The following is a 23,494-nucleotide window of genomic DNA, read 5'->3' on the forward strand; positions in this document are numbered from 1 at the left end:
TATACAAAAAAAAATGTGTATTAAATAGAAGAACGACCAAAAAAAATCAAATAATTATAGTATTGTCAAAAGCGATTTGTCGGTGCACAGCTCAGAACTGTCCATTGCGAAGCCAAACTTTTGAATGCAACCGGTATATCTATATGAGTATATAGATAAATCGTAGTCGTATTTTTAGGATCGTGTATTTTTACGTACGAGCGATGCAATGCCGCTCCCTGAATATCAATACAGATCGTGGCGAATGAAGACCGCGGGAAGCAAAAGGCGGGAAAGGGGCAGAGCAGGAGGACGGTCGGTCGGTGTGGTATTAATTCTCTGTTCGGACTAGACGTTTATCTCTCGAGAGAATCAAATTCTTTACCGCCCATATGAACCCTGTTGCATGTTCGTGGTGGTCCTATAAGCAGCGTGTCCTATTCCTGCCTGGAGCAGGTCCTGTTGGTGGTTCCTTCGTGTGGATACCGCATCTCGACTTGCTCCCTGCTAGTGCAACCTCTTCTTTGGGCACTTCCACTCAAGAGGACCCATCAATACCTCCCGGGAGTTTATAGCAGCCACCCACACAAAGCACGCGTCCAGTAGCCTCGAGTGGCCATCATTGTGGAATCGCTATGGCTTCCTTTGCCCTTTCCCTCACTACAGCGTCTCCCAGAAAACCGCTTCATCTCATTCAAATCCCGCAAGTCACTACTGCTAGGGACCATCAAAGCACAAACCAGCACCGCTCTTCTGTTTCTATAGCCTACGATGGTGATATTTTAAAATTTCTCACTCACCGTCACTGAGACCCCGCTACCTTACATCCTCCGTTCTAACACCATTTTTCATAGAACTTCCCCAAGGGATGACCATCTATCGCTATGGGGTTTAGCAGCTTCTGTTTATCTTTCTAAGTCGGCAAATGTCGCAAATGAAGACGTTCTGTGTGTAAAACAGAGACATTATAGCAACAGTAATAATAATAATGACAATGTTAATCATAACACGACACAAATAATATATTTATCATTTGTTAATAAAAATTGAAAAATAAATAATAAACACGGTTGGTGAATAAATGAGCAGAACCTAGTAAACTTCCGTAAACAGCTTTTAAATATGTCTAAGACATGTAGGTATCCGCCATAATTTGGGTGAGATCTATCTATCTGTCGAAAGCAGGCTTTATATATAGGAAAGGGGACCAATGTTATCTGTTCTGAAATGTATTGGCTGTAACTGCGCTAACGTATAGAACGGACCTATGTTTTTCCATGTCGGAGACACTTACACAGTCCGCCAATGACATGCCAACTTACGTGAGAATGCCAAACGTACTATATCATTTGAGGAGTTAATCTGCTAGAAAAGCATTGAAAATCCATAATATTCCAATCATTGCTAATATTTTAATAATTCTAATACCTGTTTACTTGGGGCTTAGCTGGGATCATATATTGACAGCTGGGACCACCCCAATCGTTTAGCGTCAATATTAGAGCATTATGAACAGCTAAGCCATTTACTAACATGGAACTGCGTAGGGTTATTTATAAGTGGACAAAGTGTGTTTTGTACGACTTAACTGAAAAATGCATTTGTCATTTACATAAAGGATCCGCTCATATATTTCTTCGTGTCTCATCTACCCGAAGTGGATCACAAAAATAAAAATACTAATCTCTGTCCCTATTCAGGGATCGTTTACAAGCGGAGCTCTCGCAAGCATCCTCAATAATCTATCGTCATAGATCTAAAATTGAGTGTCATACATAAACTCTTCGTTCCACTCTGGAAGAATATGATCCATGGAATCAGGAAGTTAGTTCAACTCTGCCAGACGATACAAGATCCGACAACGGTGGACATGCTTTGTGTAACAACTCTCGTCTCGCAGCAACAATATGGAGTTATCATTACTGGCTGCAGAATTAGATTCACCATATTGAAGTCTTTATATGACTTTCAGCGCGACATGGATGCATTAAACAAAACGTTCTCATGAAGAAAGATGCTTGAATATTGAGACCCTTAGGTTTCTAAATGTACTGTGATTATGAAACTCATTTGTTCAGGATTATTCAACCAGGAGGATTAAAAGAATTGATAAGAATTGATAAGCTTAATAAGAACTAAAATTAATTAAGAAATAAAATGTTTCCTTTAAGTAATTTAAATTGAAAGCGTTTTAAGCTCAACTCCGACTAACAAGAAACTCCCGACTTCCTTGCTAAGGCTCTTAAGAGATCTTTTTCCTTATACGTACGTATTAAAAAAAAATTGCTGAAAGCAATGTAGAACGCATTAGTTGATAATATGTTATGTATATAGGAGACATTATTTAGCCTAAAAGATAGATAGATATCGATGGGACAATGGCTGAACAATCATAATATCCAAATCTAAAAATATCGACCCAAGCTTACGTGTCCAAAGAACGTTTCAAAAAAGCACTGTTGTCAATTTGAAGTAGACCGGGGTCCACATCTCGGCCTAAGTTAACGGTGTTCAAACAGCGTTTACAAAGCCTATTTTTAGGGATGCATATCGAGAAGGCCGACATACGAAACCCATCGTATTACCACTTTAGTGGACACTAAATTACAGACTGGAACGGAAGAACAAAATTTTAAACAGATATAAAAGCTAAACATTAGGGAGGTTGGCAATAACTCGGACTACAAAATGGGTAGACAGTGATATAAATATCGGACGGACGTTTTTCGTGGGCCTAATTGTTATGTAACCTGTCTCGGTTCTGCCTATATTTCTTGTGTATGTTTCGAGATATAGGAGCAAAGATAGGTATTACACCACCTTGATTTTTAAACTAAACATACATACAGTTAGGGTTTTTAATTGTTCATTTTGCAATTCAGCCAGGCCTCAACGGCATATCTGGAATCGCCATCTTTTAAATTTAGGCTACATTCCGTATATATAGACATCTAACATTGTTTGCCGGTCACAGCCAGTCATCTTTCTTGTCTGCATCTATCAGATGATAATATGGAAAAGACACACACTTTTTTTTTTGCTGTCCGGATAATGGCTAGACCAGCAGCGAGGCTGGCATCACAAGCCAACATTGGGGAGGTCGTGTGTCCGAATATAGACAATCTCGTAAAAGGATTCTCACAGAGATATTACCTTCATTGCCATTGTGGTCAGTTCTGCCAATATAAGAAAAGCCACACACACACACACATTTGGAGGAAGCTGCGTGGTGAAATTGGTCTCCGGGTGCGTGTGCTTCACAACATCCCGTTCTGTAATTACTTTAGATACAGCTGTGCGGTAAATTAATGTTGACCAAAAATGTTTACTTTTTTTGCTGGGATCACAAATATGTTATGTGTACATGATTGTTATTATTTTCAAGTATAAGCTGCTTGGTCGACCTTTAGCTTTCCGTGCACAAGAAAGGTTTCCTAGAAGCACAAAAAGTAGTATAGATAGTATTTTTCTGTTAAACTGCTCGATGGGATGTTACAATGGTCTGTGCAGCCGTACAACAATTATTGTGTTTCTCGTCCGACGTCGCACGAGTTATTCCCATTGTACTATTTCACATCGGCACAAATCGACAAACGGGGGCAAAGAGCACTCAATTACCACGTTTGAAGAACAGGTCAAAGACGTGTCCGTCCTGCTAATGCCCGACGTCGAAATGCATTACGTACAACTTAACGGGTTACACGAGAGGCTAGACGTTCGACCCCGGTTCGAACATGGTCTGTATCTGACGTTAAGTAGTACCAGCATACAAGAAAAACTCACCCAGAACCAACAAAGATCGCTAAATTAGTTTTGTTTTGGCTTAACTACGCAGCTGACTAAGGTCTCATCGAACGGGCCGATGTGAGCAACCGGGCCCTGGGACAACGAACTTCGTTACTTGTCTTGAGCGTTAAAGGGTCAACAAGCGGGCTTGGCCTTTCTACACTCAACAGTACTGCTGGTGAACAGTTGTCGAAGCTAGCGTTGGGGGGCAAAGCCTCCTGGCTAAACGAGCCATTTTCTATTTGCGGTTGAACGCGCGAAGGCACACTAAAGGAGCGATTCTAAGTATTTGTTATGCCCTTAGAACTTTTGAGAACTTTATCATGATCCTGCTCAAATGCGCAAATTAGAATATATGCGCGAACCGAAAATTCAATTGAAAAACAAATGTTGAAATCTATAGGTGCGTTTGTGTCGGACCAAGCGACACAGCTGAACAATGGCCAAGGGAACGTTTCAATTCGATGTGGTTGAGCGTCCTGGTTCAAAAGTAACTATCTAAGTCTCTGTAATTAATCAGTATTCTTAGGCTGATTAATATCAGAAACGAAACGGGGCAAAAGTATAATATATGCAGGATAATCAAAAGTATAGTCGCTCACAGTGAGAGCTATAATCATAACCGTACTATATTATCTCATGGACATGGCGCAGACTTAGGCTTTGAACTATTCTAGTATTTTTCATATAATAAAAATAATTGTATTAGACTATAAACGATGTCCCACTAAACGTTAAAAACTAAACGAAAATGCATATTGGTATGACAGGACTGATTTAGATATGTGGAAAGGTTGTGCGTTGTCGGACGACAAATGTCTGTCTATGTCTGCCTGCGCGTATCTCAGCGAGTCTTCACTCGGGGTACACTTGTGATGAAGGCACCCCCTCGCTCTAGACTGAGTTACTAAATTTCTGCCACTGTCACTTCGTGTTTTAATTAAAGCCGCCAGCACAACTCCATGCCCCAGTGGCATCTCATCTTAGTGGGTACTAAGTGAGAAATCGAGCCCAACGCCACTCCAGTGGACAGCTCGAAGGAGCCCAATTCGTTGGCCCTGCCAAGCCACGAGCAAACACGATAGGGAAGTGAAGGGTGTTGATTCATAATATATGAGTATTTCCCGATGGGCCCATGTCTTTGGCTAACATACAGAGGGGCATACCGTATGGCGTTGAATTAAGAGATGCTAGAAAGTACGACCCGCCTATGAAATGCTATGAACTAGAAGCCGTCTACTTGTCCTAGGACAGTATAAAGAGCGTTAAAGTTTAGATTAATGAATGAAAGGTAAGGGAAGAATAAAAATAGCCAACTGCCATTCACCTACTGCGCAAAAAGTATCCAGATAGCGTAGCCATATTGACGCCATTGAAGAAATTTGAAAATTTGAAAATGACGTTTGAGCGCGTTATGTAAAACATATTTGCGAGGTACGTCACTGTTGGATAGGACCTACATTCTGGCAGCCTACATTATACCGAAGTTACCTATAGAAGCTTAAAATTTTTTTGTATTATTATCAATTATACCATTTTTAGTGTTTACACGGCGTAAAAGGACACTCATTTTGCTAGGTGTGAAGGGCGTTAAGCATACATTGTATGTCGACTTAATAAATCCTTATAAAGGCTAGTTGTTGCCAGCCAGGAGCTAGTAAAAGATTTTCAATACCGTAGACAAAATAGGAAAAAAACATTGTCCGTATTCTTTCAAATTCGCGTTCCCCAGTCCAAACTGATTAAGCTTACCAACTGGTTCTGGACACGCACGTTCGCCGATTAAAACGTATTGTCTTGTAAGCTCCCGTTGACTGATCAATCCCGTTACGCATCGATCAGCCCCGGTACATACCAATATACAGATCTTGATATACCAAGAATATAATTGACTACGAAAAAAATTCAATGCCATTACCGATCGATTTTCCCTACAGCTAAAATTCGACACGCAGATCAGTGATTTTTATTACAGAAAGCTATCGAACCACCGTGTCAGCATGGGTTCCTTTAACAAGGCACATTTCAATGTTACACTTGAACAAGGCCAGTTTCAACACAAATGAGCCTTCTCTGCGATGTAATAGTTTATAGATATAGCAAGTGACCAAGTTGGTAAACTTGCGGAACTCAGGAAAAATAATTTCATAATTGCAGTTAGGTCGATTTGCATTAATTAAGGCTCAATAGACCTATAACCGTAACTAACAATGATACATCATTTTGTGGCATGGGTCACCAATATTAAATATCGTACATTCTAACGAACGCTTATACGCATTCAAATTAAGTTCAGCATTTATCACAAAAAGCTATTCGTTTTATATTCTACCGCTGAACATACGAACGTAGCTTTCTTCAAAGTATTTTTGTAGTGATATTGTATATTTACGTACGGGCGATTACTGGTTGGTTGGGGTATATAGAAGTGTCATGCGGAGAGGACTGCAAAAAATTCGATATAACCGTGTACAATCCGCCAGCTTTCGGTTGTCAGTGGGGCCACTGCAACACAGGATCGTGGGGTACTCGTAATACGTCATCAGCGTGATACGACAACAGTAGTAGTAGCAGCGTCAACAGTTCATGTAAGCTGGTGGTAATTTTTACGGTGAAGCGTCCAAAAGGGACGCAAGGAGAACGCTTCCGTTTACGAACAAGCAACGGTTGTTCGATTTAGCGGAGTGGAGCCAACGGGAATCAGTCGTGCGTTGACTCCGCCAACTTCTCTCCACAGCAGCATATTCTATATATATATATATATATATATATATATATATATACACTGTTGTATGTACATATAATTGTCACATTTGAGCCGATTGATGACCATATTGGGACGTATGGGGAAATAAGGGTAATTTAGCTTATCACGACTCTCGTGGCCCGTGCTATCTCGACGTGTTACTTTGATTATGGTCAGACAGAAAACCATAGTGGCTAAAACTAGTAAAGTAAGGGTTCAGGAGGCTTTGAGAAAGCTTTGGCTAAACCCTGTAGATTTCTTCGTTTGGCTTCGTTAATTTACTTTAACTTGAAAAACGCATCGGCGTGAGCTCATACTAACTAATAAATCTACTCCTAGAAATTATAAACCTCGCAGAAGTCCGCTTGTGAAACTTTAACTGCGCCGAAAAATGCCATCGGACTGCCGGACATTCAAGTGTTACGCGTCTGGTTTGTATTGTCCTCACACTTCATTGAGAGCGTGTAGATTAATGCAGCTGTTGTATATGTAGTGGGGTTGGGCACTAGTAGACAGAGCTCGAGGGCCGACTTTGCAGTCCTCGCAGCAAGTAAACCTACGTAGAAGTAAACCTAACCGGAAATGCAGCTCAACCCTATAATAACCGGCGACACTATTCGGCTGATATTAATTGTGGTGATGATGATGATTGTATATGAGGATGTTTGCATGAATCAAATCTTCATTAAGGTAACGCTAATACCGTTAGCAGTGCTTTGTCGAAACGCAGTACTGCCTGCAGCTTTTGTCACGAATATGGCGCAGACCATTTTCAACCATTAAGCTTAATCACATATTACATACGATAAGCTAAAACTAGGATGAATATATGTTTATTTTCTTTTATATTTTTTTCATAATAAGAAGAAAAAAGTAGTAGCTTTTGGCATGCTTCAAAATAGATTTAACGCATCTTCCGCCGAGCTTGATCCGACCTCCAGGCAATCTGGTTGGCTGCATTGGCGATAAAAATAATACTGCTACATTTTGCAATGGAAAAAACCTAGGCATTGCGAAGCTGGCCAACGAGGCCAAGCCAATAGTGTATGTGGATGGGAGCACTGTGAGCAAAAGGAGCTGCATTGAATTGCACATAAATGGTCATTTCTGTGGTCCCAGTATAGTTTAGTCAATGGCAAAATGTTTCTACTGCGTTTTTACTATTTAGCAGACTTGTCGTGGACTGCGCAGAGACGGAAAGCAAGCGGCTAAAGGGCAGCATTTGTTCGTAATGACTTTATGGCCCTTTTGCGGTGTTTAGCATCTCTTTCTGATAATAGGTAGCTTTGGTCTATTTTGTGATGTCATCCGTTTGCCTGAGTAGACCCAATCGGAAGTGAAACAGATGCGGCTTGAGGTGGTGTGCTCCTATCTGGCGTTGCCTCAATGGGCCGAGTCAAGGCAAAGAAATAAGAGATAAGCTCACTGGTAAATGACCAACAAGTCTACCAGATACGATACCATGTACATCATCAGCCCAAACTGTGACAGCGCATAAAGCAAGAAATAATTTAAGTAAACTATCTTAATAATTCTTGCTCAAGCAGAGTGCCATTCCCGTATTCTCTTTTTCCTTACATAATAATCTATATCGCCTAATTTTTAGATAATTTGTGGTAGTAACTGTTAAGGGTTTCTATTCTGAATTTTTCTTGAAGCTTATCACATGCTGCCGGCGCGGTTTTCTGCATTTGTAGTATATATTCTGGCCGAAGAATTGGACCGTGAGTCTACTTTTGGAATTGGTCTTCGCTTTTTTTACAAGTATATTCTTTGATTTTTTTATGTAGCTGTTTTTTTCACTCGTATTAGCGCTTTCTTTATTATTATTATTGTAGATTCGTTATTATTAATATTGTCGAAGAACGATCTCAATTCAAGAGCTTTATAATCAAAGCAGTCAAAAGATGAATAAATATTTATAATATAAGTGAAATGATGGTGATGGAAAAGATCTGCGTTTTCCGTACTAACAGGTTATTTTAGGACTGTTGAGATTGCCGATGCCGAACAAGTAAGCAATCTTAAATAACGGCCATGAATCCGTAGGACATGAGGACATCATGCTGATCCCAGAATATGTCACACAGCGTATGCAGGGAGGATTTAAGGCCTTAAGGCGGGCCCAATGCGCAGATGGATCAACTAGATGGGCTGGAAAGAGCGAATAAATCCGGCGGCCTATTGCAGTCGTAAGCTAAAAAGCAGAATCTGACTCAGGGAAAATACAAACGGCAAACAGTATCTACAAATAAGCATTCCCCCTTTCACATGAAGGAACACTTTAGTCCAACGACAACCCTTTTGATGCCCTTTTTCGCCATTATTCGAAGTCATCTGATGAAAGTCCTACATACATCTATTGTAATAATCTCACATCTACAGTGTATATATACTATAATGTTTAGCAAAACATCTTTAAATATCGTTCGCTTGGGTGTCCATAATTGAAATATAAATTCGTGAACGAAACTGGTCAGCTGCTTGGTCTTTCAATTTCAACAAATGATTTTCCATGATTTCGCTTCTTGTCCCTGCTGACTTACTTCAAACCCTCAAAACGAATGTGTGAATTATCATTCTTAGATGAGGGTCTCATCGCTTCGAAAGGGTCTTTGCTAGCTCAGTATCGTCTACCTGTTCGGCGCAGCCAGCTTCCATCGATTGGTGCGTCAATTCGAAGAATGAATTTGCTTCTACTACTGCCGCATTATCGCCTTGACTGCCACCGACTGGCAAAGCCCCCTACGGCTGTTAAATTTCTTTTACAAAGAACCAATTAGATAAAATGCCTTATGCACCGGGTCCAGGTTTCGCGCGTAGATGTTTGTCTCAAAAGTATGAAATTCCCTACGCTAAAGAGTGTCAGTTATACTACTGCTTCTAGCAGAATCGTTCTTTTTGGTAGTTTTGGTGCTTCCGTTTGGACGACTACCGCGTTTACGCGACTGGTACGATTACGACACGCACTTTCTGAATAATAGGCCGATAAGCCAGATGATGCAAAAGATTTAACGTAGGTGATATGGATAATGAATCATACAAGATAAGATAAAATGACAGAACTGGGCTAATCATCTTTATCGATGAAAAACCATATTATCTATCTTGAATGGAAGGCATACTACTGCGTCTTTGGACATGTCGTTCCTGCAGGTAGAGGTAATGAGCATGCCAAATTTAAGGATTAGCTTAACTATATGAACGTGTATTCGGTGTATAAAAATTTTTGTCAAAGTCCAAAAAAACATCAAAATAATGCTTTACAAATGCTTTCTGTCGTTCTTTACAATTAGATAGAATTAGGGTATCAGTAGTAAATTGCCAATCTATCTACTTACGGTACCGTAATAATTATCCAGATACGGATGACAAATAATATCGAAATAGCACTGACTGTTTTTAGTGAAGATAAAAAAAAAGCTCGAGTCTTTTACGTCAATTTTTTCTGGGGTTAGAAGGGTTCTACGGAAGCTTCCACACGTCATCGTTCACGAAACGACTTAATAATATGTGAGTTTTGTATTCACTGTTGGCCTCTCTTCGTCCTTAGATTGTCCAGAGCAACAATACTGTTTTTGGCTATTTTGAATGCGAGTTTAGGACTTAGCGCAAAAAAAGCTGCTCAACGGGTGGGCGTATAGGGGCGTGTGTAAAACACGCCCCTTTTGTTTCTTTGAAGTACATAGGCCCGCAGACATCTGCCTACATATAAAACCATTGTCACCTCCTATCGGACACTATATATGAAAGCGTCCTACGATATGGGCAGTATCTTCAAGAAAAACGGCTTTCTGCGTAGCTGTCGTGCTGAACGTCCCTAAAGCATGAACTCATATTGTATATATCACTCCCATTTATTTGCACTTGCTTTTTGGCATTAACTTACAGATGATTATTGGCACTTGAAGTTAGTCGATGTCGCCTGGTTTCGCAAAAAACGATCAAGAGCGAATTCCTATTACCGCTCTCAAAATCTGGCTAGGGGAAGACTCACTGTATATATGAAGTCGCTTAATTTCCGGCCTATGGAGTAACAAAACGTATACACGCCATCAATGGCACTATGCCGTTTTTGTAATGCTCTCTATTTAGAGACTGACTAGCGAAGATTATCTTTTTTTTTTTCAAAAAATAAAGTGGATGATCTCACATAGTGTTACTATAAAATAAAACGCTGGTTTTTATAATTGTACTCCGTTATTTTCTATCGTACCAAGTATTCATGTCAGACGGATTCTTATATTAAAATGAAAGCTTGAAACGATGTAACAATGCAGTTCGTGGGTATAAATATAATTCCGGCTTTGATTATGGTATAGATTTACTTATTGAATCTTTGACTTCGAAGAAAAACTGTAAAAGGTAGCGCTGTATGGACCAAAATTTACTTAACGCCTTTTTTACAAACAATCGGGGCCACCAAAGAGAAAACAATTATACTTTTCTGTTATGTGGCCTAAATGGGCCTACTAGAATTCTCACCTATTTTCGAGAAAATATCAAAAATAGGTCGCTGGCCCATATAGTTCCGCAAGGCGGGCTTGATCACACTGAATCCTTTGTGACTATCGCCAAAATTCTGGTAGAATTAGTTATTATATAGTAAATCCTCATCCATTATTACGATTACCCGCAGTGCGGTGCATATGTCGACACCATTGCTTCCCAATGATGCCTCATACCAGTAAAATCATGAAAATTTGTTTTTACGGTGGCAACAACGACATAAGATACAAAAGCCTGAAAATACGATTCCTGTGTATAACTCGACAGACAGAAAATAGAGAAAAATATACACATATCTATATGCGTATATATTTCTACTGCTCTGTATTGTGCGCTTAGCGTACAATTAGCACCGAGGGCATCTGGTGTGATATACGCTCGAAATGTAGTGGTTCAACTAGTCCCACCTAACTGTGGCGTCAAGGGTGATCAACTAATATGGCATAACTTCATGACGCTTACGAAATGTAATTTGCTCTATGTTTAACATTGAACATGTAGCTTTGGGGCAGGCGAAACTTCTCTAAAGAACAGGCTGTTTTCGGTTTTTTTTTTATCTATTATTATTATTATTATGTTTTATCTATTATTAAAATGTTAACTTTTCGAAATAATCTTGTCTCTCGAAATTTGGGCAGCAAAATAAAACCTAGTAATGAAATTTTAACTACATACCTAACCTGATTGTATTTACGAAGTAGTGAGCTTCAAGTACTAATATCTTAAATCTTTGCTATTTTACCGTATATTCCGAAGCCTTTACGCCTGCTCCGCTCCATCCTGTGATTAGCATATGCCTTATGTGGCATCGTTTCCTAATGTACTGTCGCGTGCGGGATTGTACTGTGGGATTACCTACCACAGAAGACGTTACCAAAAAATGTGGAAAAGCAAAAAGTCATCGAAGGACAAATTGTTCGTGATTGTCTTAGGTGGAGAGCGGTCCATACTGGTATCTTCCTCACGTAACGAAAGACGTGCGACGCAGGCGCTACGCTGACGTCAACACTACACCCATGATCGCTTGATGCGCATGTTTTTGCGCTGTTTGAGTAGAGGGCGAGGTGGAAAGGTTCAAATGGATTTATCTAATGCCTTTTGGAAAATGCGGCAGCTCAGGCGAAAGACTAGGAAGCAGCGAATCTGCTGAAGCACTCTTCGGTTCGTTCTATTTAGTTTTCGTTTTATCTACTGCTATGTAGTTTCTTCTCAGTCTCCCTTATCTTTCCGTTCAGTCACGGTGTTACTTCACGCAGCCATACGCTATGTGCTTTAGTTCAATATAGACGAAAAATAGATACACAATCGTCGCATCTATAGAGTATAATGGAAAATATAAAATTTGATTGTACTTAACCAAATATGCTGGAATACGCCAGAAACTTCAACAGACAACAGCGCCACTGTCCACAACTAACCTCCTCGCCTCACAGTGACATGCTGTGTCATTGGTTATAGCTAAATGAAGCTTATGAGGATCAAATCCAACATTCAGAAGGGACAGACAAGAAGAGAAATATACATTTTTTGGGACTTTTAACGGAAACCAAAATAGCTAGCAGATTACCTTTCACGCAACGTACTATAGCACAGTGTGGAAATATAGCAAGCGGCCGATCTATCGAAAGTTGGCGTTAGAAAGTAAGCGTGAGTACGCATCAGCACGTTGATGTTTTTTGGAAAAGTGTTATCGCTTCTGCCTGTTTAACAGCCTGAGCCATCTGTCACTGGGGTGAACGTTGCAGAATTGTAATTGCACGTATGCTAGGCCACAAAAACTAGCAGTACATGGGTGCAATTTTTTCCCTGCGTCCTATGGACAGCTTGGCATCGTGCTTCATAATCCCTAGCGTGCAGGAGCTATGTCACGCAGTTGCCACTGTCTATACGAACCAACGCAGCTAGCTACATTAACGCGTCGTCATGTATAAACACGTACCAAACTACTTGTCATTCGTGTTATATATTTCATGGAGGATGCGTTCCATGTATATGACGAATATCGCTATTTTAAAAAGGAGAAATTTAAGTGCCATTAAGGCTGGGTCTGAGACCAAACTAACCGGCCAGTGATATAGTCGTTAATCGATTTACATATTGGTAAACAGAATTTCGTCATCCTTCAAATCGTAACACTCAGCTGATTTAGCTTAAAGTAAGTGTTTGCCTTTGCACTATTCAGCCATTAATATGTTGTATTTGCTTTGGTCCTGAGCTCATGTGTGGCTATAACAATTGCTTGGCGGTCGATGTATGGACCTTCGAGATGAAGGTTCTAAGAAAAACAGCTTCAGCAAGCTGGGGCTAACAGGGCCAATTTAGAAAAAAGAAAGTATTAGACTTGTAATACTAGACGAATCTCCAGATGGCACGGGGTAATCTGGCCTTCTGCTTGATCTCCTTATGAGGACAAATGTATTTAAATACGATTCACCTCTTTCGGATAGAACTGCGGACTAGTTTTGCGTATTGTGTGTGTGTGTGTGTGTTTTTTTTTTACTTCGAATTCGCAGCATCGTCTAATAATCGTTACTAAAGCGCCATTCTCAAGCTCTAGAATTTACACACGTAATACCTTATCAAGACTAGCGTGTGTTGAGCGTCGTTACGGGCTTTGACTAGCGTAATCATAATATAGCATCGTTTACGTACGCGTCAGATAAATCAACGCTGTGTGCTCAGGCCAGTCGTTACATCAGCTCAATTCTAGCATAGCCCTTGCAAATGGTTAGCCGTTATTATTTTAATTTTCCACTTTTGTATGAAAGTGTTATGCTCTAAAAAATCGTCACAAACAGTGAACTCGATAAATTTTTCTTCTCTCGAAGCAATAGTAAATTGTTTGTATTTGCAGTCAGTATAAATATGGCTATATCTGTGCTAAACTTCCGCCGATCCTTTGCGTTCACTATTTAGCCATAGCCATAGCATGTCCAGTAACGTTATCAGATTTAGTAGTTAATGGGTTGATTGTAGAAGGCCATGTATACTAGAAACAATTGACAGAATCAAGAGCCCAGGGTTTTTGACTAATTAGTTTCAGTTACCTTTAGGTCTCTTGTGGATGACGGCAGACTACCAGTATTCAACGTTACCTTGGTAAAGTATGTTACCAACCCAATATCCGTTCTGGGCTCTGGGCCTAGGATGAGCTAAGTACCACAGAGCACTACACCAGCATTATCCGAAAGATAAACTACCGAATTCAATTCGACAAATACAAAAATCTGCTTGTTTCAATAGAGCGAAAGGAAGAGACAAGGGAATGTCTTATACATACGCGTTGCGCATAATCCGTTTGAGGCGATAAACTCTACGGTCGATATTCTTGTGACCTGTTGAAATCGGGCCTACGTAATAACGCGAGTTTACAAAAAAAGTGGGTCTTTATCTATTGTATCATGAGTTCCTGGCCTTCATCATAATCTTAATGCTTCAGAAAAGCACTTCAAAATATTATCACACGTGAGAATTACTATATTATACTGATAATTAATTTTATTCTGAGAACAATTATATATAGTATTATATTTTTAACTGATGAAGACGATAACGTAGCATAACAGATCAAATCGACACTTCTATTCCTGCCATTGATATCCGCATCCGAAGTTGCAACGCAGCCTTGCGGCAAAACGTGACGCGTATATCTCTGGGAAAAATATATTCAAATGTCCGTATTTTCTGTACCTCTCTATATAACAAACAAACCAAGTCGTTAATAAAAATTCTATCATATTTTCGTTCTTAGTTCGAGAGATCAATATCCGCCCATGCACTTCAATACTGCCTCAATGTGAAGATGTGGTTCAACCTCACAATAGTTGAACGCTATAAATGAGAATTCACTGTACAATTTAGGAACCTGAGTGCTACCATGAAGTCATCACGGAATACAATTTTCAACCTTGTAATATTATCAAGGGCCGAGAATGTATTAGGGTTGCGCCATTTCTGTATGTACGCCAAGTGGCCTGATCATGAATTACGCACAGGTTAATATATATAGATATAGAACACTTGTCCTTTTGGCCACTTTTTACTTATATCAATTGAAGGTTATTCAAAGGTGCGTCATTTACACTGAACCAACTGGTACTCACTCATCTGTTTTCGCTGTCCATAGTGTCATTTTTGATTTTTTAAATACTCGTTTACAAGGTACCTATAAGAATAGATCCTTTCGTGCACAGCTTGAAGTGGTCTTAGCCTATAGTTGTCCACTTATACCGTTAGTCCTGTGGGGTGGCCATAGAATTTTTGCCCAATGCTGAAGTCTTTTAGCATCAACCTCTCTAAGAGGGGTATTGCCCATAGCGCAGTGAACATTTTGTTTATAACAGGATAACGGGATAGGCTGTGAAATAGTAACACGGCTCTGTACCAAGACTGGCACAATATAACTTCGGAGTGAGCTGATATTGATAGACAACTAAAGTCACCGCTTGATCGTCACGAGAACGACAATTCGAAATTAACAGTCGATCCGTTTTTATAGAACTCGAATCCATGTGCTTAAAAAGTCCATTGATTACTTTACGGAAGTTAAGTTAGCTTATAAGAAAATAGTTCTAATCAATTAAGCCTTATACAAGTAATTTGAACGTCTGATCTGTTGACTTCTTCTTTTCTAAAGGGCTCCTATTCTTTATCATTATTATGATATATTCAACCGATTCAGGTACGGCTCTATGGCTTTAGCACGGTTGTTTTAACTTTAACAATATGCTATTTGAGAGAATTTCGAGCTATTGCTTGATAAACTTCTTTTTTCTTTTAACGGTTCAACCCGTTGGCCTAGCAGTGAAATATCCTATCTCAGTGAACTACTTGGCGTCTTGTGCTACCTGGCGAAAATGTTGTCCATTATGAATTGGGTACGTGGGTTCCCATGGCGAAAAAGGAAAGATTATAGCAATTAGGTGATTTCAACTAAGTTCAGAACGGTAAGAATGAAAACGGCCTGCGTATTCCATTTATTTCTCGGTCTCGTATCGGTTACTCAGACAACGAAGATCACGCGCATATTACGCATCGGTTGCCACAATGCAAGTGTAGCAACGATTGACCACGTGCGGAAATGCGATACACTTCTACCTCTCTCTCTCTCTTCTTCTTGCCAATGTCGGTAGGGCTACACTTCAGCGATGCTATCATCTCGTGGGCCACCGCTCCTTCTCATTCAATATTGCCGTGCTATATAAATAGTCGAGTTACATAGAGCACGCGCACGTACGACCGATAATGCATGCATACGTACTTTACTTTGTTTATATGCAACTTCACCTGCAGAATTGCAAACCTACAAGCTCACGCTATACTTCTGCTGGTAGCAACCGTTTCTCGTCTACCGACAACCATACGACCATCGACTAAACTACAGCCTGAGGCTTCCTAGCGCTTTTCCGCTGTTCTACTCGGCCTGAGTGTTGCAGTGTCTCAATTGCCCTGAACGAATAGCGTTCACAGCACGGATCCTATCCGGCAACGAGGAATCGAAGAGAGAGCATTCAAACGAACGCGCGGTAGCATAGACCGAAACCACTTGGGAATGTTGGTGAGATTTAAACGAATGCTTCACTGCAGAGATGCCTATAGAGACCGGAAACGTGTTCTGTGTTTGAAAACAGACGATTTATCCGCAAGCAAACGCGTTGTCGGTAGAAAAATTTGCCGGTGCACAATGAAGTGGTCACGACCGATGTCAACTGATTCGACCAAGATCTCCACGGACGGCACACTGTTACTAACCAGATTTGTTTTTTTGATTGAGTAAAACCATATATGTCACAGTAATTTCTTAATTTTTAAAAAAATAATAGGAAAAATGCTAAACTATACGAGTAAATACGGGTTTTATGAGAATAATTTCGATGTTAGCCTTTAGCTTTAAGAATAAGGCAACGTCTTTCACTCATACAATATAGAACCCAGTTTTTTTCTAAATACACACGTGCCGACGTACTTCTAAGGATTCTAGTGAGACAGCTACTCTAGCTTGTATATAAGTAATTGTTAGACAATTGTCATTTATATTAGATGGATTTGATGGCTATATCAGACACCTGGAGAACAGCCAATCTGCGCCATGTTTCGATTTTTAAGCGTAAAACAGGAAAAAATCGTTGCTTAATGACAATACAACATTTTAGTTTTCTTCTGTGTGGTTTCTTCACTTGGTAAAACCTGCTCATCTCAGTATTCTTGGGCTTTCGGCTTTACGCGTCGTAATAAATTATCATACATCATAACAAACAAAGTAACACCATTATGATTATTTTTTCCAACGCCTGCAGGACACATGGTTGAGGTAGCGAGTTGTTTTGTGGAGTCCTAAGGCTGCGAGCCGAAACTTTTGCGGGGTCTTAGTGTCGTAGACTAAACCTGCACTCAGGACATGCAAACGTGTTTATTCAAGACCACTCAAGGCAAACTCCATTGCTTTGGTCAAAAGCTCTCTTATGCAGTGGCGTAGTGTTATCTTTGACGTAACTTTATCCGGAACTCCGGCTGGTTAGGGAGTAAGGTCCATCGACCGGCTGCCGAAATTACCAGGATCTTGCCTATTTCATGAGGAGCTTATGAACGTTAGCTGCACTCCCTAATCGCTAGGCGTAGGGTGATCAGATGTTAAAGCCGACAGGAACTTAAGCATGAATAGGAAAGTTGTTCGACGATCGTGGAGAGCGTTAATGTCACACGTAGTTGACTCGCAGCCTTGAACCGCTTTGACAGGGTCATCGGCATCAGTACCCTTCCCGAGACCTCGTATTCTGCCGGCGACAGTACAAACAATATTATCAGTGAGATTATACCAAGTTGAAGATATGTACAGGGTAACTATACAGGAAGTCAGTAAGCCAATATTGTTGTGCACCACCAACTTATTGATAATTCCTTACGTTCCATCAAAAGCATTGTAGAATTATGACAAACACAGTTACTACTCTAGTTAAAAGTTTCGTTACTCGTGCTGTAGGAAGACCTGCACATTTGACAAATAAATTAGTTTTTCCCAGCGTAAAAAAATTGAATTTTATTGTGGATGTGTTTTTTGACTGCGTTATTTGATGAAACGGAATATTTTGAAAAAAAAAAAGATATTTTTCATAAAACTTGTGACAGCTTGTTTCGTAAGTAGATCTTATTATGTATGATTACGTGTATTTGATAATATTGCGTGCGAGACGGCCCATTATAGTGGATACTAAATAAATCACGATATTTAGCTAATGACAATATAAAAAGCGAGTGTGATATCCTATGTTATCACCATCATTCCCACCGCATTTTCCTCGTCAGTCGACTGACGTAGATAATATTTCAAACCTGCTCGCTACTTTTGCCGTCTCGTCCACGAACTTTTGATATCCCAGCTGGAACTTCAGGCAGCCGCGTGAAATAATACATGAATTAGAATTGATTAATTATCTTTATTATATCAAGGCAAGCACATATGTTCATGTCTAGGTGTACGGATGGGTGTTGTCTGGCGAATCCGAATACTCAAAACGTAACTGTCGACCAACGAGGAAGAACAGAGTATAATAAATCAAATGTTCTTCCTTCTCACTCATACTCGCCTTGATTCGTTCATTATCTTTTATCGTTTCGGTTATCTTCGACAACCGTCGCCCCGACTCTAGAAGAATCGGAATGCGTCCACACCGTATTGCAACAGACGGTTACAATATGCTCTCAAAGCTCTGACCCTTAAACCGATTCTTCGGTGACTGTGATTATTTTGTATACGGTAATTTTTACGGTGTTTACATCAAATACTTACATGCAAACAATAACATTTTCCACATCCTATGTCCCTGCAGCTAAAACCAAACGTCGCTTCCAATATAATGGGTCAAATTTATTGGATGTTAACTTACAGATTGTTATTACAACAAGTAATAGTTAGTTTTAGTTCCGTTAAGCTACAAGGCAGTCTCTATAAAGGGAAGTCTCTATAGGAGAGAAAAGGATCTAGCCTAGATTGTTAGGAATTAGGTTAGAAAATGCCGATCGTGGCCGTGAATAAAGGTCACATATAAAACGATTCAGAATAAGTAATGGCCGTCCGTTTTTCCCGGGGCTATTCGGGACCACTTGTATCTGTTTCTCATAATTCTACGGTGATGCAGATTTCAGCATTCCTATTACCAAACATTTCACAAATGCGGTATTTCAAACCGTGGATTACTTCCAGTACTGTTTAATACACATTCTTTTTTTACATGGCCTTACACCTTTGAAATGCGCAGTAGAGAGCTTGCAGATATGCCTGCAGACATCGTTGAGGCTGGGGCACGCATCCTATTTCCTCTCCGCTCTTTTGTCTGGTCTCTTTGGCCTCATTTTATCTGTCACTGAACCAGTTCTTTCTAACCTATCGACCAATCGTCTAAATGCTACCTCCGTCAACAAAATCCATCGTCCGTTGCATTACATACAGTAACACCATGGCGTTAAAACACAAAAGTGTTGCATAATTAAATTCGCTCGATGTCGTAACAGCTAGCGTATTTCATGTTACTTTAATAAACGTAAGGCGAGGACTTTTCAACTGGCCTGAGAATCTCCTTAAACTGGTCAGAGATTTGTGCGTAAATGCGACCGAGAAAGTGAACCTGCGCTACTGTAACCCGGATCAATCTTCCAACACCTGTGGCAGAAACTTCCTTCTACTGTGGACCGCACGTCAGACGGTCTACTCGTATTCTTCGTGCGGGAAATAGTACAGCCGTCAAAACACAATGTTACAAGGCCCTTCAGGCATTGCGCACAGGTGGTCTGCTTTGCTCACGTTTGTGTCTCGAGTTTTACGTTCGGTATCGCCGTTAAGCAAACTCAGTCAGACAAGCAACTAGCTCCTAGCACGAAACGAAGTCTGTTTAATGTCCAGGTTCGAACCCAGACCACAATGTGTCCCCAAGATTAGCAGACAAATATGTTATACACTACTGTTTTGCTCACCTACTCAGGCCTATGCTAACGTAAGTAACAAAGATTCACTGTCACCTGAGGATACAATGTACCTTTCTGTGCTTCAGATCCATTCTGGCATTACTAAGATACACAAGACCAAGCAAGTCCCGACCACTCGTTAGCTAAGGATTTACCGCGTCATCTTAAAGGTCTTACCGCAGCTACTTTAGAATTTTTTTTTGAAAGTGCGAGGGGTTAATAAAAATGTGAATACGTTGCCGTTAGCAAGTGTGGCCATACTTTTACCCGGCTACATTCCTTGAATAACGGTAGGGTTTCATCCAGCGGCCTGCCTTATCAGATCTCACACCTGTTCTCGCGGTGGAAACCTAGTCATTTTGATCTAAATAGCAGAGGTCGTTGGTCGCACTGTGTACATGTTAACGACTCCATTGTCCGGTCCTTAAAACCTGCCGAAATCCCTAACACTCGAAAGTCTTAAGGCTTAGGCTAAGTAAATGTCCGCTTCCCCAATAATGGCACGTGCAATCTCTTTCATCGATGCCACAAGTATTTCGAATTGCTGCTTTCGAAGTAACGCTGTAGACCCAATAAGCTGTGTCCCCGATCGCATTGGGAATCGTTGGGCTATTAAAAGATATTGATGATAATTATTCAACCTCGCAAGAAGTCGCTCTCCTAGGCGCTTGATCAGAATTGACATAGAACATAGGTTCCTGCAATACGAGCTCTTATACGCAAATCTGCTGAGATTGAAGGCTACGTGTTACTGTCAACGCAGTCCACTTCATATCCGAATATCATATAAGTATACAAAGAAAAAAGGTGATTTTTATTTACTATTTTATTTATGAGAGTTTTAGCAGAGGAACAATAATGGAAAATACATGGCAGCCAATGAAACACTATTCTTCAGATATTCCTTAACTACAAAAAGGTGAAGAGTGTCTTACTAGCTTCCACGTGACACATTATCTTGGGTTTCTTTTATGAGATGAGCAAATGGCAAAAAACAGATAATTTTCAACACAACTTCCATAACGAATTTATCTACCCGATACACACTATTTTTTTTATATGGACGATCAGTATTCGCAGCTGCGCATTTCCGACGAAAATCTGGGTACCTTTATACTATTGGGGAACTCACCTACTTACCAGTAACCATTACTCAAATAAGGGTGCTTAGGTTAACTAACCTTCCTAGCAAATATTCATATATTACATTTTTAGCATTTATTTTTTTAAATAAATGCTAAAAGATGATAAAAAAAAAACAGTCAAAATTAATACAATATTTTAATATACAGAAATACTTTTTGGTCAAATATCATTGATATACGTTTTCAGGCGACAGCTTTCGTTTGTATGTAGGTTACCATATCCTTCAAGCCGCTAGGGGAATGAAACAAAGTAACTTACTTGGCACCCACTTACAGAAAACGCACCCCCCCCCCCCCCCATAAGCACCCATATATTAGAGAATCCTGGGCGATCCCGCCTAATGCTTTCGGTGCTTCAAGGTAATAATGCCACATGAGAAGGGTGCCTTTTGTTCTCTTCGCAAAACTATTTCTAACAGTTTCCGATTTTCTTATTGGATAGTGAAAAATTGGAAATGACAAGAAAAAAAGGACGTATTTTACCGATGACCTAGAGCTATTGCAGTACTGCTTTTCTGATGGAGATTTTGATTCCCTGCAGAGTTTGAGATCATTCTACGCGCGGTCAGCGCGCTATCGCCGGCGCCTAACGTAAGGCATAAAGCCATGGGCAACAGGGCTGAACCTACAGGCATAGAAGCAGCTGAGTCAACGGAATAGGATCGATGAACACCAGCCAGTCGACGTCAAACTCGATGCTTCGCAGCTCTCTTCAACGTCTTGTTGGGGTTCTATGGTTGCGCGTGCTTCTTTATTGCGGGCGGTATAACGAAAGCATGCAGCTCGACGCGGGTCGCCTGTTCGTAGGCAGTTGTCTTCTCTTTGATCCTTGATCAGAGGCAAGCTCATGCTCCCTAGGTTAAAACCGATCACTTTGACGTTTCATCGAAAAACGGGATATTCAAGTAAGAATATCTACATATATAAAGCTATAGTAAATTAAACAACGTCAGCGCTTCTCTTGCCTGCCTGGATGCTCGGTCTCACAAATTTAGTTTCATCTTGCCCGCAGAAATATTCTGGCTTCCCCCTAAGCTACAGTAGATTCATGACGTAGCTTTGATTCCATCTAAATGTAACGTAAGCTCGCTCACATCGTGTTTTTGATCCCAAGAAACCTTTGTAAGAAATGGCATGAGTATTAGTTTGTGCAGCTTAAAAATATGATAACTTCCTCTATCCATGCAAATACTCTTGAAATAAAAATGAAAAACAAACTATCATCAAAGACCGATGTATCGTCTACGCTGGATCAGCAAATTCTCCGCGTAGGTAGGTAGGTAGGTAGGTAGGCCAAGCTGAATCGCAACTGAAGCAAATATCAGAAGTATTTTTCATGCCTGCGTAAAAAGGTCATGTGCGGACGTTTACGTCTTCCACACACGTAGTTACCATTATTGGTGCGTACCTTCTATTGGCAGCCATTCGAAATGTTTAATAAGACCTATACTCAAGTCATCGCGCCCTGATGCTATCTGTCTCGTAGAAAAAAGTTGCAAAGCAACCATAATCAGTTTTTTTGTTCTTGGCCCCAACTAAGAAGACGCGGATCTTTGCTAAATCGGGACCTCGTTATACGTAAAATAGTAGTATGAAAGTCACAACGTATGAGAATACATAAGATTATTATTAGCTTAGTCGACGATCAATAACAGTTGTCTTTGGCTGATAGTAGACGAACGGCAGGTGATTGTTCAGGCAAAGTTCCGGTTTGAACCCTAATCTTTACGGCACAACGATTACATCCTCCCCGCTCAGCACTATCAACAACCAGACACGCTTCTTTGTTGGCAACACAGGAAGCCCTGGCATTGATACCTAGACATATTTCATTGTTACAGACTTTTCTGCTGGAATAGGAGGTCCTTTCTTGAACTATCTATTTCACGCTGATGACCGAATATGTGCCCAATTTAAATTTCCTTTTTTTCAATAAAATTCATGTGTGGGAATTCAAACTTTATTTGAATCATATGAGATATCCATTGTCGAGATGCTTACCAAATTTAGCTAAATAGTCACAAAAATTGAGGATTCATTGGCTATTCTAAGTGCTTGATGTAATGTAGATGTATGCGAAAATTTACCGATGGACCTTTCACTCGATCTCGTTGGACAAACAGCTACAGGCCGTTCAAAAACAGGACGCAGGATTGCCGTTGCTTATAGCAGAAAGATGCGCACGTATGTTGTCTATTCATAACATAGCCATGTTAATCTTAATAATAATTATTACTAGAATCGTTATTATTACTACTGCGTTTGTTAAGCTTTCGAAGATCTAACTATCTTATATACAGGGATATTTATATTTTCTAACGCGTAAAACATCGTATCAACATTGTGAAGGTGGAAACACTACAGTATTCGA

The 23,494-nt window shown here is 40.2% G+C and overlaps 1 long non-coding RNA gene across 1 annotated transcript in view; it reads left to right on the forward strand.

Moving 5' to 3' along the window:
- The window catches only part of LOC147753890 (uncharacterized), a 29,238-nt gene that overhangs the window by 2,874 nt on the left and 2,870 nt on the right, over positions 1 to 23,494 (forward strand). The window contains exon 2 of the long non-coding RNA XR_015313967.1: positions 21,665 to 22,028. This is a non-coding gene — a long non-coding RNA (uncharacterized LOC147753890). The remainder of the gene's footprint in view (positions 1 to 21,664; positions 22,029 to 23,494) is intronic.

The sequence above is a fragment of the Varroa jacobsoni genome, unplaced genomic scaffold (assembly GCF_002532875.2).
Source record: "Varroa jacobsoni isolate VJ856 unplaced genomic scaffold, vjacob_1.0 scaffold_127, whole genome shotgun sequence".
NCBI lineage: Eukaryota > Metazoa > Arthropoda > Arachnida > Mesostigmata > Varroidae > Varroa > Varroa jacobsoni.